Here is a 17,818-nt window from a genome sequence, read left to right as displayed (position 1 = left end):
TATTTACTTATCTGTCTTTATAGCCAAAGGGATAGAGGTGTAAGTAGTGCACCATTCCGGCATGTTTTAGGATGGCGAGCGCAGTGGACCAAACAATAATTTGTAATTCAAGGTGTTGGATGTTTACTGTTTATGGGCGGTCGTATCGCTTACATTCAGGCGAACGGCAAGCTCGTCTTGTCATTCAATAAAATAAAAAGAAAATATATACATAATATATAGTTTTATTTAAATGCCTAACATTCGCGTAAACATAAGAAATCATTAACGGTCACCAATTAATTTCAAAGGTCAAAGGACACTATCACAATTCAGTAATGAGAGATAAAAGGGATTAAACGATTCACTCTAGTTAAACCTTATTGCCCTTTTTCCTGACCTATTATAAATAGATATTCGCTATTTGATATTGGCTTATTTGAAGAGTGACTGAAATCTGTAGCATATCTCGGCAAACAAGCAAGCAGGTCAAATAATAAACATCTTTAATAATAAATATATCAGCCCTGTATTATATACTGTCCCACTGTTAGGCACGGGCCTCCTCTGCTGAGAGGGATTAGGCCTTAGTCCACCACGCTGGCCTAGTGCGGATTGGTAAGACTTCAAACACACTCGAAATTTCATATAGAGAACTCAGGCATGCAAGTTTCCTCACGATGTTTTCCTTCACCATTAAAGCAAGCGATAATTCACAAAGAAAACACATAATTTTAGAAAAGGCAGAGATGTGTGCCCTTGGGATTTGAACCTGCGGACATTCGTCTCGGCAGTCCGTTCCACAACCAACTAGGCTATCGCTTATAGACTTAAGATCTTTACTAAGTATAAATTCTCTTGAAGAATAAACAACAATTATTTGCTCGCTTTAAGGTTATAGCTTAAGGTCCATTTTTCATACATTTTGTTTCATATTTAATCTGGGTAACTAAACAAGTATTGACAAGTAAAGAATTTAAATTCACGTCTAGTTAGTGATTAGTTCTCGCAGTTGAAAGAAAAACGTAAAAATAATTAATATGCATGGATATTTCGGCCTTTAAAATTTCGTCGTATTAAATTGGATGGATCTTAAGCTATAACCTTAAAGTAAAAGATCATCAAAGAGACGACAAAGTGCACCCTCTGCACCTGATGGTAAGCGAAGTGGGATCCAACATTGCCACTGAGGCAGTCTAGATACGCGCAAGACAAATTCAATTAGAAATTACATAGATACTACGTGGAGACGCTAAGTATACATTTTTTTGAATGTACACGGCAAAATGACCTCTCTATATGTGATGGTAAGTGGAGTAGGTTCCAATAGAATGTCGACTAAGAGAGATTATCCCTCGACAGTCGACACAATTATGCCGGCCTGTTGAAACCGAACACAGGCAGATCCCGAAGCGTAACTCACTAGAGCCACTATGGCGGGTTTTAACAACTTGTGTACGGTTCCTATCCGGGTTATATAAAATATATCCTACTATAAGCAAAATGATGTTTAAGTCGCTGGTATAACGGTCATACAGACGTTATGGAGCGATACTGTGATTATTGTAGATGGAAAGGTTTTAACTCGAAGCCCCGAGGGACAGCCTGTTTCTCAAATTTAACTACAATTCTACCCTCTCACACTCACGCGCTTTTATTCCTCTAACCGTCATACAGATGGCATTATGAAGCGATACAGTGATTATTATAGCTAGAAAGGTTTTTGGGAGGCCGCAAGGGACACTCTGTTTCTCAAACAATCATTTAACTTCAATTATACCCTCACACACTCACGCCTTAATCCTCGAAGAGGCAGGCATAGGCACAACTGGTGAACCCATTGTCCGCCATGTGTTTTCCGTCCCATGATGTGATGCGGGCAAGCTCATCGCTTTACTCAAGACTCCGAGCTGATATTGAGCAGAGAAACCAATATCACCTTATCCAGTACTGGAAGTAGTAGTCGTATTCAACGCTTTGTCATCGAAGCAGTCTAGTAATAATAATAATATCGACTGTTCAAAGGTCAAGCAATATTTTTTCGAAAAATTTTAAATAGGTTAAAAAATAGAAAAAATTCTGATTTTAAATATGTATGAAATTTGTGTCGGAAAAAAATGTCGTTTAATTCAATTTAACCGTCGATATAATAATCACGACTGTAAAAGTCACAGGAAAGCAAAATTCGCAATTTCGTTTACTTGAACGACATACTTCAGTTATGCCGATTTAAAAACCAAACTACTGAATCGATTTTAAAAACATTTCTATGGGACCAATTTGAAAGTATAACCTGTCGAATAAAAAAAGAATTTTCCAAATAGGTTCATAAATGACTGAGTTTTGAGTTAACAAACAAAAAAAAGACGTAGAAAAAACAAATATTTAAAAAGCCGTTACAACAAAATGTGGACGGCTTAATCCTCCTAAGTAGTAGAGGAGGCCCGTGCCCAGCAGTGGGATAGTATATAATACAAGGCTGATATTATTATTATTATAAAACGAAGTGTAACCATAACCATTTAGTAAAATACATGTATTATACATGTCGACAGTCTATTTGTATTTTTAACACTTCATTAATTCCTGTAACAACGTGGGCGGCAGGGATACCATAGATCATGGCAAATGTATGTGTTTAAGTCATTATATAATAGTAAAGAATCATCTCAGTAGACCGGCATGATTGTATCAAATAGCATCAGATAGCCGTCTGTTGCCATTAGATACTCTATCTGAACGACATTGCACTTATCATCAGGAGCAGGGCAGTCACATTGCTGTGGCAGAAAAAAAAAAAAAAAAAAAAAAAAAAAACATAATATTTATCCGTCGTTTTTGACGAAAAAGCGGCGATAGCTTATTTGGTTTTGAAACGCACTGCCGAAACGAATGTCCGCAGGTTCAAATCCCAATGTACTCCTCTGACTTTTCTAAAATTATGTGTGTATTCTTTATGAATTATCGCTTGCTTTAACGGTGAAGGAAAACATCGTGAGAAAATCTGCATACCTGAGAAGTTCTCTATAGGAATTTTGAGGGTGTGTAAAGTCTACCAATCTGCACTAGGCCAGCGTGGTGGACTAAGGCCTAATCCCTCTCAGTAGTAGAGGAGGCTCGTGCTCAGCAGTTGAACAGTATATAATACAGGGCTGATATTATTATTTGTTTATTTTTTTGTAACAAAACCGCAATGTGGCTACTACACCTGATGATGATGTTGATTCTAAATAGTATCGATTGAAGAGAAGTGGTTATTCCATCGCCAGTCGACACAATTATGCCGGCCTTTGTAATCGGATATACACGGCGTAATCCCAGAACTATGAAAATGTGTATTGTAAGTATAAATTTCATATTTTTGTATGTAATTTAAAAAACTACAATTAAAACTATAATTAAAATTCATAAAAATATACTATACGATAATAACAGTTAAAATTACCGAAATGTTAAAAATTTTGTTTTAAAAATTTTGTATACTTACCATTAGGTGGCTTCATTTAAATTTTCACGTAAACAGAACTAATGTTTTGTTTAAAAATGTCCACTCACACTTTACCAAAACAAATTAAACACTAGTCGAAAATAAATAAATAATCAAATATTAAAAACTTCTTAAACATAAGAATAAAATCTTTGTAGACGGTAAAAAATAAAAAAAGTAAAACTTTAAAAAAAAAATTGAAATTAGAACAACTTTACTCAAACACTTATTTGAAAAAGAAACAGCGATTCTATCTGCGTAGAAAAAAAGCAAACATTTTTTCGAAAAAGGAATGTTCGTCGAATAATTTCGAATCTCCCGCCAGTGTTCAAACACAAGCGCCTCACGCGAAGTTCACCGAACAACTGGCAATTTTGTGTAACCGCCCAACGCCCTGTAATATTGGGCGCAAAACATTCAACATTTAACTTTGTTGTCATTCCATTTATTTAAACTGGTGTAAAAATATTTTTGTAATTTTGCCGTGACCGGAAATATTTTGTTTTTAAAGCGTAATGAAGAACTAAGCAGGCCAGCTATTACTGCCGCCGCGCCGTCGGAATATACAGGAAGGTATCTCTTTTGATAATTTATTTTCTTTATACTAAGTGCATTGACTGCCTCGGTGGCGTAGTTGTATTGCATGTCCGGTACAATAGCGCTCTGAGGTCCTGGGTTCGAATCCCGGGTCGGGCAAAGTGATATTTGGGTTTTTCTGCTCAGTATCAGCCCGGAGTCTGGAATTTGTGCCCGATATGGCGATAGGCTCGCCCCCTATCACATCATGGGACGGAACATACTTGGCGAAAAGTGGGTGCCCTAGTTGCGCCTCTGCATACCCCTTCGGGGATAAATGCGTGATGTTATGTTATGTATGTATGTACTAAGTGCATAATATACGGGATGAGTTGGGTAAGCAATTGTGTTAGCATGTTCTTATTATATTCTGTTTTAAATTCCTTTCAAAAATTTTATTGTGTCAAATTACTGTAACTTCCATAAATGTATATATGTCTTAATAATATTAACAACATAAATTTTATACCGCTGTACAAATATTTAAATTTGCATGCTGTGGTCTCCACAAAGCACGTCACATTGTTAATTGTAAAAATGCTACGACATTGTTTTTATTACATGCCGTGTATCCTTCGTTGGAGGTCCTTAAATAAATAAATAAACATGTGTATTATGGAATAAATACTTACATATTTTCACGCTTGTGTTACTGAAGGTAGAAGTAAAAACCAATCGGTAATGGCCTTAAATATTTTAACTTTGTAATCGACTTCAAAAGAAAGTTATTTAATAGCCTTGTCAACGCCATCTTCTATCATAAAATTTATTATTACGGATTAAAACTTTCTAAAATTTAGGATAAATTGCGTCTCTCCCTACCCTCTAATGTATTACTTACTATCCTTATTAAATATCGTTAGTTTACTGTTACAAGGTCCTATGTTAATCTTTAGGTACTTATATTGCAAAATTTAAATAAAAAAATTTCATGTTCATAAAAGTTAGAAAAGCCAATATTTCAAGATCCCTTTTTTTACCTTTCGGGACTATTGTAGATTTTCACAGAAAAAGACGTAAAATTATATGATATACTAGCTTTTTCTCGCGGCTTCGCCTACGTGAAAGAGTTTTCCGGAATAAAAGTCCCGCTATATATTTTCCCGGGATAGAAAGTAGCCTATAACCTTCCCACGGTCTTAAACTATCTCCATACCAAATTTCATCAAAATCCGTTCAGTAGATTTTAATAAAATCGACAACATACAGATAGACAGAAAAGGAAACTTTGTTTTATAATATGTATGGATCATTCAATTTGCACATTGCCTAACATAGAACTATGTAATAGTGTATTATATATAGGTATAATAACATTTCGTCAGGAACAAGGGATTCGGTAACAGCTGTCCAACAGCCCATTCATCTCATTTATATTCGATTTTGCAGACCTTTCGCAAGTAGGTCGATTTGCGGGTTCACAGTTTTATACAATACTAGGTGCTGCTCACGTGTTCGCCTGTTAATAAATAACCCCTTTATTCATAGACGTTATTTATCTAAGGACGGAGCATTTCTGTGATAACAAGTCTGTTTCTTAGTGCTGACAGCATGGCAGCCTTCGCAGTGCGTAGACATAGGGCCGTTATGATTGGCTAATATTGAGATACACATTGAATCTAATTGGCTGTCAGATAAACAAAGCTGAACACACAGCAAGCTGTCAGATAAACAAAGCTGAGAAACAGACTTGTTATCACAGCAATGCCCCGTCCTTAGATAAATAACGTCTATAAATAAGGAGATCAGTGTAAAAGTCCCTTAAACTCCGTACTACCGCGGCGTCATCTATTTAAAAAATCGGATAAACATCCAAAACTTACAGATAAACGTGACTGCCTCGGTGGCGTAGTTGTACTGTATGGCACGGCAGCGCTCTGAAGTCTTGGGTTCGATTTTCGGGTCGGTCAAAGTGATATTTGGGTTTTTCTGCTCAGTATCAGCCCGGAGTTTAAAGTTTGTGCTGATGTGTTGGTACACTAGTTTATGTAACGTTACGTTAATACTCGGACAATGTGGGTTATTTATATGTTTGTATATTTCTTTATTCTGAGATCTAAATATATATAACTCAAAGGTGACTGACTGACTGACTGACATAGTGATCTAACGCACAGCCCAAACCACAGAACGGATTGGGCTGAAATTTGGTATGCAGGTAGATTTTATGACGTAGACATCCCCTAAGAAAGGATTTTGATAAATTCCGCCCCTAAGGGGATAAAATTAGTTTGAATCTATCAGTACCGGGAAAATATGTAGCAAGACTTATCATACAGTGGACTTTTATCCCGGAAAACTCCTTCACGCGGGCGAAGCCGCGAGCAAAAGCTAGTTAGTTTATATAGTGTTTTTTTTAATGCTTTGAATGACAAGACGAGCTTGCTGTTCACCTGGTGGTAAGCGATACGACCGCCCATAAACAGTAGAAACACCATCCAATACCTAGAATTACAAAGTATTGTTTGGTATTCCACTGCGCCAGCCATCCTGAGATGTAAGATGTTAAGTTTTATTATCATGTAACGGTTTTTCGTCCCCAAAATAAATAAACGAGGGAGTTGACTTAATAATTTAATTTATGACAAGCAAATGTTGTACGAAATGCGTATAGTAATGAATAAATGAGTGACGGTCAATTAAAAGTTTTAATTTGACGGACAGATTTTGTGGTACAAAAGTCTACTCCATACATATAATGTTTACTTTCCTCACATATCTAGCTTCAACGCTTAGGAATCCGGCGGACCTCTGAATTCGAACTCTTGGTTTCGAAAAGTCATCACGATTTGAGAACGGAATTGCCTCATCATTTCAGCCGGGAATCGTCCACTGCTGGACATAGGCCTCCCCACTGAGCGCCACAGGTACCGGTTCTGGGCCGCCCTCATCCATCGGACTCCGGCGACCCTCACCAGATCGTCGGTCCATCTCGTGGGGGGCCTGCATACGCTGCGTCTCCGGAATTACCTAAAGTCAAAATATTATGACCCCCCCTGAAGGCAATTCTTGTGCGCTCGGTCTCCACACCTAATGCTCGCCCATGCACGGAGGACATTTGTCGCGGCTTTAGGCACACAGTAAAGTTTGTATACCTCATGGTTGCCAATTCACATCGAGGTCTATAAGAGCTAGCTAACAGTTCCTAGCCTTCCCCTCCTCCCGTCCTTCCCAGCTATGTCCTACCAACTATACTCCACAACCCTGCAGTCGCTACGCCGGAACATTCTAGTATCCCATTCTCTTTTGTTTTATTATGACCCGATATAATCTTACAAGTTCTGCAAACCATGCAATTTCTATGTCTGCTTACGCCTAAAGGATATATGCGTAAGCATAAATATTATGATATTTATCATAATGCTTAGGGATTTACGCGTAAGCACTATGTATGATAATGAATTATTTTTTCAGCAATTCGGCATCATAATGAACTTTTACAACTAATCCATAATAAGAAAAACTGAGCAAAGCTGAAGTCAATTTTCCGAGACAAACATTTGTCAAGTAGGCAAATATTTGTTTTATGGACAATGTTGGTTAGGAAATTGGCGCCAATATTTTATTGCCAACGTTTGGCGAAACAATACCTTGCCAATCGATAGCCATTGACAAATGTTGGTAACCATCAATTAAGTTAAAGTTCGGTGTACAATGGGGAGAATCCCACGTTCAGATCTGCTGTAGGTTGCCATCAGGCCGGCATAATTGTGTCGACTGGCGAAGGATATTTGTGCTTACATAAAAGGATCTCATATTCAAAATTCTGTAGGGGTAGGTACCTATGTTCTATGTTGGAAGGCTCCTTTTTCCACACTTAGCCCGCAGTAGGTCGGTTCGTTATGCGTGACATGCCGGCTATGGGTCTAGCCAGCCCAACTCCTTCCAGAAGCGTAGGATCTTCCTGGTTCCTCCACAGGCCTCTCGGAGTGACCCTGGTATACCGAGGATTTCAGCTCGTCGTTGCAGCTACAACTTAGAGGTAGATACTACATTGTCTATTTCTTCCGCCAAGCAAAAAGCAATATTGCGTTCCGTTTAGGATAATAGACAGGATGGCAAGCCATTATGAGACTTCATATCTGGCATCTCAAGATCATGGACACCGCCAAGATTATTTTGATGAGGTCTGAATATATAATTTTACTTTTGCCTGCAAATGCGCACGCGTGAAGTAGTTTTACCAGAATAAATATTTTGCCAAGATAAAAACCAAATACTGGTCTACCTCTGCTACATTATGCACAAATCATTCATGATTAACGAATATTTTCACCAAAATTCCCGGTTTTACTTTTTTTTTTATCGTTTTGCAACTTTGTGCAAATATGATGAAGGCATGAGTTTATTTGATGATAGTGTGATATTGGTGCGACGAATTCACTTAGAGCAGTAATAGTGGCATTTGGTGTAAAATTAAAATTACTAACAAGAAAATAAATGTATGGACTAATTTAGTAACATAATGTCAAAATCGGCCATTTTATGTCAATGTATAATATTAGGGAAAAATTATTACACAATGTAATTAGCCTGTAATTTAGGGCTAATATTTTTAGTCTGGAATCTAGGTATAAATTTCAATTAACTATCAAGTTTCAATTTGTAAGAAGATTGGATAGGATCTTAAGGGAATGGGATTAAAAGGAAACTAGACTGAAGCCGACAAAATAAACGCGATTCTTAAGGCAATATTGCATTAGTGGACTAAGACTACTGACTTCCTCGGTGGTGTAGTTGTACTACATGCATGTTACAGCAGCGCTCTGAGGTCCTGAGTTCGAATCCCGGGCCGGGCAGTGATATTTGTTTTTTTTTTGCTCATCACAGGCCGGAGTCTGAAATTTGTGCCCGATATGGCGATAGGCTCGCCCCCTATCACATCATGGGACGGAACACACTTGGCGAAAAGTGGGTGCCCTGGTTGCGCCTCTGCATACCCCTTCGAGGATAAATGCGTGATGTTTATTAACTTAAATTCTAAACCGTCGACCGGTAACTATGTTAATAGATGTAATTGATCTAAATAACTCATCTGAATGTGACACAAAGTTGATTCTGCATTTTCCCTATGGCTTCAGGATTTGGCATTCCTGTTTAATACTTGGTGTTTTTAAAGTAAAAAATGTAGGTGACCTCACAAATGCCTTCACAGAAATCTCTATAAAAAAATTCTGAATCTAACCTAACCTAACCTTACCGAAAATTACATCTAATAATTTCTATTTCGTATTTTATATAGTTCCCACGAGGTGAACAGGTCTAAGAAGACCTGCCGGAGGTCGCTCGATGCGTGTCACTTTCATCGATCTGGAAAACTTTGAAGCCCATGTTCCGTAGTGGACATCCAGTGGCTGATGATGATAGTTCCCACACTGGTATAGTTCATCAAACATATCCTTATCAGCCACATGAAGTACACTGCTGATCATAGACCACTTAAAAATTTCTAGACGGACCTGTTAAAAATCGCCTGCACCCAGGTTTAACTTACAATCTTTATCAAGTCGTTGGTACAATATCTAACCGACTTTCCCCCGAGGTAATTCTTGTGCACTCGGTCTCCACACCGAATGCACGCCCATGCATGGGGGACATGTGTCGCGGCCCTAGGCACACAGTTATGTGTATATACCTCATGGTTGCCAATTCACATTGAGGTCTACAAGGGCTCGAAACATCTCCCTTTCTTCTCCTCCCTCCACACTTTCTTCCCAGCTATCCCCACTCTATTCCCCTAGAGACTGCCTTGGTTGCTCAGCCAGGAGATCGCTTGTATACCGTTCGCAGGGTAGCCCAGGCGACAACCATGGTGGCTCCCCAAAAAAAAATCTATCCGACCCTTCTAAAATAAAAACGTGTTCAAATTGCGCTGTGTTCAATGTCTCACCACCTTTATTATCAAATGATTAATGGCATACTTGATCGTGACGTCACCGCAGACGACCTTCAGATCAATTGATACCCATTAAAAAAATTATAATCCCACTTTATCTATGGGAGAAAGGTCAAGTACTTTATTTTGACTATTACCTTCAGTTTTTCAGACAGAGTTAGAAGAAGTACATTCTTTGTTTTTTTATCATTTGCTAATATTATTGCTTTTATATGAAATGACAAAATAGGAAATCCGAATATTTTTATGTCGTATATTTGAAATTTTGCTGGTGGTAGGATATATTTAATATCCGCCCAGATAGCGAACAGAAAACAAAATGCGTTAAAACCCGTAGTGGCCCACGTAAGTGTCGCGTTCTGAGGCCTTGCGTAGTTTAGGGCCGCTACTGCCTCAGCATCATTAAAGATACCAAATGCAAATTACATGTTTAGAGAAATTGAGATACAAATCTATATATATAAAAATGAGTCCCTATTTCCCTTGGTCACGCTATCACGCGTGTAAGGCTGGGCCGATATCACATTTTTTTTGTTGTGTTTGTTATTGTCAGGAGAAGGTTCTTATGAGAGAAAAAATTAAAAAAATTGCCCGAAAAATTAGAAAATTTAAGAAAACTTAACGAACATATTAATTTTATATAACTGTCAGCGATTGACAGAATGCGCGCTGCAAATTCATAGTTAAGACGGGACGACGTCTGTCGGGTCAACTAGTACCAAATATATTTTATATTTCAATACGTTTATTTCGTATACCTTCGTATATTTATTGCGTAAAATTCAAATACTCTACTTGGAGTTTTGTTTACACAAGCTTTAATCAACGCCATTTCCCGGGATAAAAAAATATATCATAATAATCACGATTAATATAGTAGATTAATGGATATTAAAAAAAACACTGGCATATTTACCTACCTGTAAGCTCTTCTCTCTTCTAGATAAGTCGTATGATAATAAATACAATATTATTTATTTATTCATTACACGATAATGGTAATAAACAAAGTGGGAGAGTAATGATGACCTACTTCAAGCTTCTGCCTTGACGCCTATTCAGTATGGGCAGGAAGCGTAACCTAACAAGTTAAGATGGGGTTGCCATATCTGCTAAAGAGAAAAGCCCCGAAAAAAACAAAATAAAAAGTGTACATACAGGGTACACCACAACTGCCTTCTCTTTTTCCTTTTCAATGCCCATGCCATATGCTGTAAGATATTGCCTCGAGTGATAAGACCGCAAATTGTACTCTTTATAAGTGGATATACTATATATTCTTTTCCTCATATATGTACAATAAAGAATTAAATAAATAAAACATGTTCCGCCATTTATTTTATTAATTTACCAGCTTTTACTCGCGGTTTCTCCCGCGTGAAAATGTTCCGCGACAAAAGTTCCGCTATATATTTTCCCGGGATAGGAAATAGCCTATGTCCTTTCCAATGTCTCTAACTATCGCCATACTAAATTTCATCGAAATCCGTTTAGTAGTTTTTGAGTTAATCGCGTTCAGGCAGGCAAATGCCGCGGGGGACTTTGTTTTAAAATATATTTTTGGAACTTTTTAAGAGGAGTTTACGCGGCGCACGCAACAGCAGCTTTTAATGGAATAAATTTTCCCCGTTTTTGCAACATTTTTCACTGATGCTCCTATTGGTCATAGCGTGATGTTATATAGCGTATAGGCTTCCTCGATAAATGGACTATCCAACACTAAAAGTTTTTTTCTTTCGAACCGGTAGTTCCTTAGATTAGCACGTTAAAAAAAACAACTCTTCAGCTTTATATAATAAGTATAGAAGAATATATAATTGGGTTATCCAACACTAAAAAAGTACCATCGACCGATCGATCGAGTATCGATAAGTACCAAAACGACGGGTCTTTTATAAAAAGATCATTCGTCCAACAAAACTGCAACACGCAGTGGATAATAAACCTTAATAGTCTAATTTTTATAGCGTTTTTATGATAGACGAATGGTCAAATATATTTTATGGACGCTATTTCCGTTCCCATTTGAACGCCATGTTAATTAAATAAATATGAACTGTGTGGTAAAAAAATCAATATCTAATAAAATATGACAGCCTCGGTGGCGTAGTGTTACAGTACGACTGCAACTGAGGTCACAGGTTCGATCCCCGGGTCGGACAAAGTGATATTGGGATTTTCTACTCTGTATCAGCCTGAAGTCTGAAACTTGTGCTCGATATGCCCGCCCCATCACATCATGGGACGGAATACACACATGGGTACATACAGCATGGGTGCACAAGTTGCGCCTCTGCCTACCCCCTTCGGGGATAAAAGATGTGAGTGCACACACTCGTGCCTTTCTATGTATCTAGCAAAATAGGGTGATCTAGTTTTAGGAATTATAATTGACAAATAAAGGAATATGCCTCCATATTCCTTTATTTGTGTTTTTAAGTGAATTAAGTGTGTGAGACATAATTAAAAAGAAATGTTTTTCGTTATCAGTATCAGATATTTTAAATAGTACGTTTTGCATTGATTGTTTCAAATCCCTCTAACAAATACGCAAGTTTGTGAAAGTCTTTTTTTATCATGGCATACGTTTGTTAGCTTGAGAAGGACCGGCTTATACAAACACATCTAACTTTTGGGTGAGAGCTTGAGGCCCTTGCAACCTTGAAAATTAAGCAACCATACTGAGGACAACCATCTAAGGGGTACGAACCTCGGCTCAGGACGGCCACTGGGAAAAGATGCAACATCAACGATTAGGAATGAGCGTACTGAACAATCTTCCCATTAATATATTCGTCGGCACGGCGGACGGAACTCTTGGAAGGGCCCGGGGCTAGGGAATGCGGCGAAGTCCACGGCGACGAGGACAAAACTGCTGTTTTGTGGAAGAATGTGTTATGTAAACGCAGAAACCGTTGTAAAGATTAGCATGGAATTTATCACTGAGGTTTGTCGGTCGGTCTTTTGGGTCCGGATACACACAGGCTGATCCCTGAACGCGACACACTTACTTGGGTCATTATGGTGGGTTTTAACACCTTGTGTACGGTGGTCGCTATCCGAATATAAAATATATCCTACGCCCAGTATTGCATGTCACAAAATGGTATCGATACATAAAATGCGTATGCCAAGATAAATGCAAGCAATTTTGGTAACAAGAGAAAATGCTATTAATTATAGAACATGCCGAGCATTAAAAAAAACACTCAATTTTGCTTTTCATTTGATTTCTTTCTAATAAATTTGAATGTGTTTAAGCGCAGATTTTTTTTCACACAATCTCTCATTACACTTGAAACATCTGCATTTGTGTTCCTTTTAATTCGACTATGACTGTATAATGAGCCCTCTAAATTTACTTTACGGTTATCGCAAAATAAAACATACATAATAGTATTAATACTTATGCTAAAAGCAATCAATCATTTTTTACACAAAGCAAAATGTACTATAAGTTTTACTTGAACGAAATAAAGCACTTAAATTTTTGCATAAATATCCTTTTGTCTGTAATATAAAAATAATGTTGATGATCATTAAACGCAATCCATAATTTAATGAATACTTTACTGCGCCTGATAAGAAAAATAGCAATATACGCCACATGCAATTTGCTACAACAGTTAATCAGGAACTTGATTCAAGCAAAAGGACAATAAAATTATATTATACTACCTTTTGCTCGCGGCTTCGCCTGCGTGTAAATATTTTTCCAGGATAAGTAAATTCCAGCTAAAAGTCCCCAGGAGTAATGTAGCTTCCTATTAGTGAAAAAAATATTAAAATCGGTTTAGTAGTTCGTGAAACTATCGCGTTCAAACAAACAAATTATTTAGCTTTATATATACTAGTTGATCCGACAGACGTTGTCTCGTCTTAACTATAAATTTGCAGCGCGCCTTCTGTCAATCGCTGACAATTATTTCAAACAATTGACAGTTATATAAAATTAATATTCTCGTTAAATTTTGTAAATTTTCTAATTTTCCGCGCAATTTATTGATTTTTTTCTTTCATAAGAACCTTCTCCTGGCAACAAGTAATACAACAAAAAAGAATTAACAAAATTGTTCCACCCGTTCACGCGTGGTGCGATGACCAAGGGAAATAGAGATACATTTTTATATATATAGATTATTGCTTGTGGCTTCACCAATGTGAAAATATGTGGCTGATAGCCCAAGATGGCGGTCTACTTATTTTTTACATACAAATAATAATAAAGTGTTTTAATTGAAAATAATTTTCTTGGAATCGTACAATGCACTCAAAACAAAATTATCATGAAACCAAAACAATTAAGGTTCAAATTAACTAAACTATTCAACTATTTACTAATATCAAACTAATATTTAAAGTTTGATGGATTGTTTCAATGTCAACAGCATTTGTAATGCCAGCGTTGAAGTTTTCACCGCGAAAGCATAAGTTTGATTCTCGGGTTGGAAAGACACACATTTGTGCACTATAATATATCCTGCGTACCTGGCTGATCTCCGTTGAGATTGGCCGCCGTGGTCGAAATTCGGCTAGGAGGAAGTAATGGTTATGGTTATGATAGTCAGTGGAGTGAGGACCAGAAAGAGGACTGTAACGAGAGATGATTAGCCCTCGCCAGCCGACACAATTATTCTAGAGAATTTGTGCCTGATATGTGGATAGGCTCGCGCTTATCACATCATGGGACGGAATACACACGGCGGAGAGTGAGTGCACCATTGACGTATATTTTAGACACGAACGTCCATATAAACTATTTGTTCAAAATCTGAACTAAAAGGCAACTAAATTTGCTTTTTAATTCGGCATCATATTAACCGCGGTGGCCGACAAGCCGATCTTAGTAACATATTTGTCTCGTTCTTTTCAACGGTTTTGGCCTATTTGAAAAAATAGGATAAGCATATGCGGATAATTTAGACTCCTTCTATGCTTGTTATTGTTCCGAGTCGTAATCTTAGAACAATGGGTCATAATTGTTTTAAGCTGTGATAAATAAATGTGTGTTCTTTCTTTCTTATTTCATCATCATCGTCATTAGCCCTATATTATATACTGTCCCAGTGTTGGGCACGGGCCTCCTGTACTATTGAGAGAGATAAGGCCTTAGTCCACCACGCTGGCCTAGTGCGGATTGGTAGACTTCAACACACCCTCAAAATTCCTTTAGAGAATTTCTCAGGTATGCAGATTTCCTCACGACGTTTTCCTTCACCATTAAAGCAAGCGATAATTCACAAAGAATACATACATGATTTTTAGAAAAGTCAGAGGTGTGTCTTGGGTTTTGAACCTGCGAACATTCGTCTCCGCAGTCCGTTCCACACCCATCTAGGCTATCGCCGCCTTTACACACTTTCTTCTTTACACTGTTGTAATCTAGAGCTCATTTTAAACGGTCACTATGCTAGACATAAGCCAGCCAGTTCACTAGAACGCGGTTATAATATCTAAATTTGTAGCTCAGTAGATAACTAGGAAGCTCGTGCATCTATTTGTATTTTTCTTTTATACTTTCCTTGTATAATCACAAACATTAATTGTTTATTTATTAAAATGTATACCAACAGCTTACATATAAAACATTACATATTTAGCATTGCTTAAACTAAAGGTCTAGTATGTATGCCAAATTATAAGTACATACATCATTCAACAATTTAACGTTAAAGCAGCTTACACTAAGAAAAATAATAACCTTCAGACAATAATGATAACATTACAACTAATATTGAGAAATCTATGTTAATTAAGCTAACCTAAAAGTAAACAATTTGTTGATAGGATGTATTTTGTTTCTTAGATATCCACCACTGTACACAAGTTAAACCGCCATAGTGGCCCACGTACGTATCTCGCGTTCCGGGATTAGCCTGTGTATCCGGTTCAAACAGGCCGGCATAATTATGTCGACTGTAGAGGGATAATCATCTCTCGTCAGTCAAAAAAATATATGCCGGCGTTTTAAAATTACTTCATTGTCGTTCCAATACTCTCACACACATCATCACGCATTTATCCTCGAAGGGGTATACAAAGGCGTAACCAGGGCACCCACTTTTCGTTACGTGTGTTCCGTCCCGTGACGTGATAGGGGGCGAGCCTTTTGACATATTGGGCACAGATTCCAGACTCTGGACTAATACTGAGCAGAAAAACCCAAATATCACTTTGCCCGACCTGGGATTCGAATTTCGAACCCAGGACCTCAGAGCGCTGCAGTACCGCGCATGCTGTACAACTACTCCACAAAAGCGATCAATCCAGTCAATAACCTCGCCATATTGATATTTTCCAGGCATTCCATATTCAAATTGCCATTAAAACTAAACACCACATCTACAAAGGTTGCAACTCAACACATGAATCCTCGTTGCAGATCAAATTAAAACCGCTCTCAATGAAGACAACCATATCCTAAATGGCTACCAGGTATGCAACATGATAGTTCATGGACTTATACGTCAATGACTGTCCCGTGTGTCAAACGCTCTGTGTTTTTATAACAAAAAGCATCACAAATACCCTCACAAGAATATTTTTATGCCAACAATATTATAAAAAATATTATATTATATAATATATTATGAAGGAAGTAGTTAGCTTGAAACCGTCATCTCTATAACCTGTGGTGACGGCTAGACCTCTGGCCTCAGAAGAAAACGCACTGCTGACTAATAATCATAATTATATGTTTACATTCTGATAGCTTTCTTATTGACGTATTTATTTTGTTATGCTATGGACTTTGAATTTAATCATTAACGGATATAGTTAAATAATTATTTTAAATGTCTTGTTGTATTGTTAAGTTCGCTTATATTTAGCTGTCGAATACGGTAGTTTCCTATGTATGACTTAGTTTATTATTTTATATACAACAGAAAATAATATGAAAAAGAAATTCTTCTGTGAAATCAGCATCAAAATTGTATGAAAAATAAAACAGTTATTTATTTGAAATATTGTTGTGAGCCAAAGTGGAGTTATCGCACTGTCCTTTTCACACTCACGCAGCGTTATGGCCGGTGGCACTGGGTGACGTCATATATCACTATTACTGTAATTTGACAGCTTCCCTTTCCACCAAATTTCAAAGCTTTATACCTTATTTATTATTGCGTGGATTTTGATTCTTTTTACGATATATTTTGGATGAAACACATTTTTTAATAAATATATTTAAAAAATAACTCGTCAAAAACAACATCGTAAATGATATATAAACCGCCACAGTATCTTAGGCAAGCATGTCTTTTTCCAGGACAAGCCTGAGTATATCTGGCCTTGAATTAGGTTTCATCGATAGCCATCTCTGTAGAGGATGTCTGCGGCCTACTAACCGCCTCCCACGTTATCCTAGCATGCGAAGGTGTAGCTGCACAACGGGTTCAAATTATCTGTGAGGAACCAAGGAGATTTTGCGCTTCTGGAAGAAGCTGGGCTGGCTAGACCGTAGGGGATACATCACCCCCAAAGACCCGACCTTCTACGGAATAAGTGAGGAAAAAGAAGCCCCTTAACTCATCTAATTTCGAACCCCCCGGAATAATTGTGTCGACTGTCAAGGGGTAATTAACTCTCGTTAGTAGACATTCTATTGGACCCCACTCCACTTACTATCAGGTGAAATGAGATCACTAAAAAAATATTTGGACGCTACTCTACTTACCGTAAGTGCAATGGCGTCACTTTACACAAAACAATACCTTAAACAATTAAGTTATTTTTTTTCTAATATCACATATATAGGCTATTGGATTTCTGGGTTTCACAGCGTAGATCTTCCATTATCAACGTTGTTTCTTTTCTAATTAGAATCCATTATTCCTTGCCGTTGCTTCCTATTTTTTTCCTATCTCTCACACGTCAAGTCT

The 17,818-nt window shown here is 37.5% G+C and overlaps 1 protein-coding gene across 3 annotated transcripts in view; it reads right to left on the bottom strand.

Moving 5' to 3' along the window:
• LOC115449958 (orexin receptor type 1) overlaps positions 1-17,818 on the bottom strand; it is a 91,476-nt gene extending 73,658 nt beyond the window's left edge. For 2 of the 3 annotated variants that reach the window (XM_037442558.1, XM_037442556.1), the window contains exon 1: positions 17,614-17,818. The gene's annotated coding sequence lies outside the window, so the exon portion shown is untranslated. Of the gene's footprint in view, positions 1-3,466; positions 3,837-17,613 lie in introns of those variants that run through there. The other variant, XM_037442563.1, reaches the window with a different exon arrangement.

The sequence above is a fragment of the Manduca sexta genome, chromosome 4, assembly GCF_014839805.1.
Source record: "Manduca sexta isolate Smith_Timp_Sample1 chromosome 4, JHU_Msex_v1.0, whole genome shotgun sequence".
Lineage (NCBI taxonomy): Eukaryota > Metazoa > Arthropoda > Insecta > Lepidoptera > Sphingidae > Manduca > Manduca sexta.
Note: the sequence above shows the minus strand (reverse complement) of the source record. Positions and strands in the feature narration are given on the sequence as shown.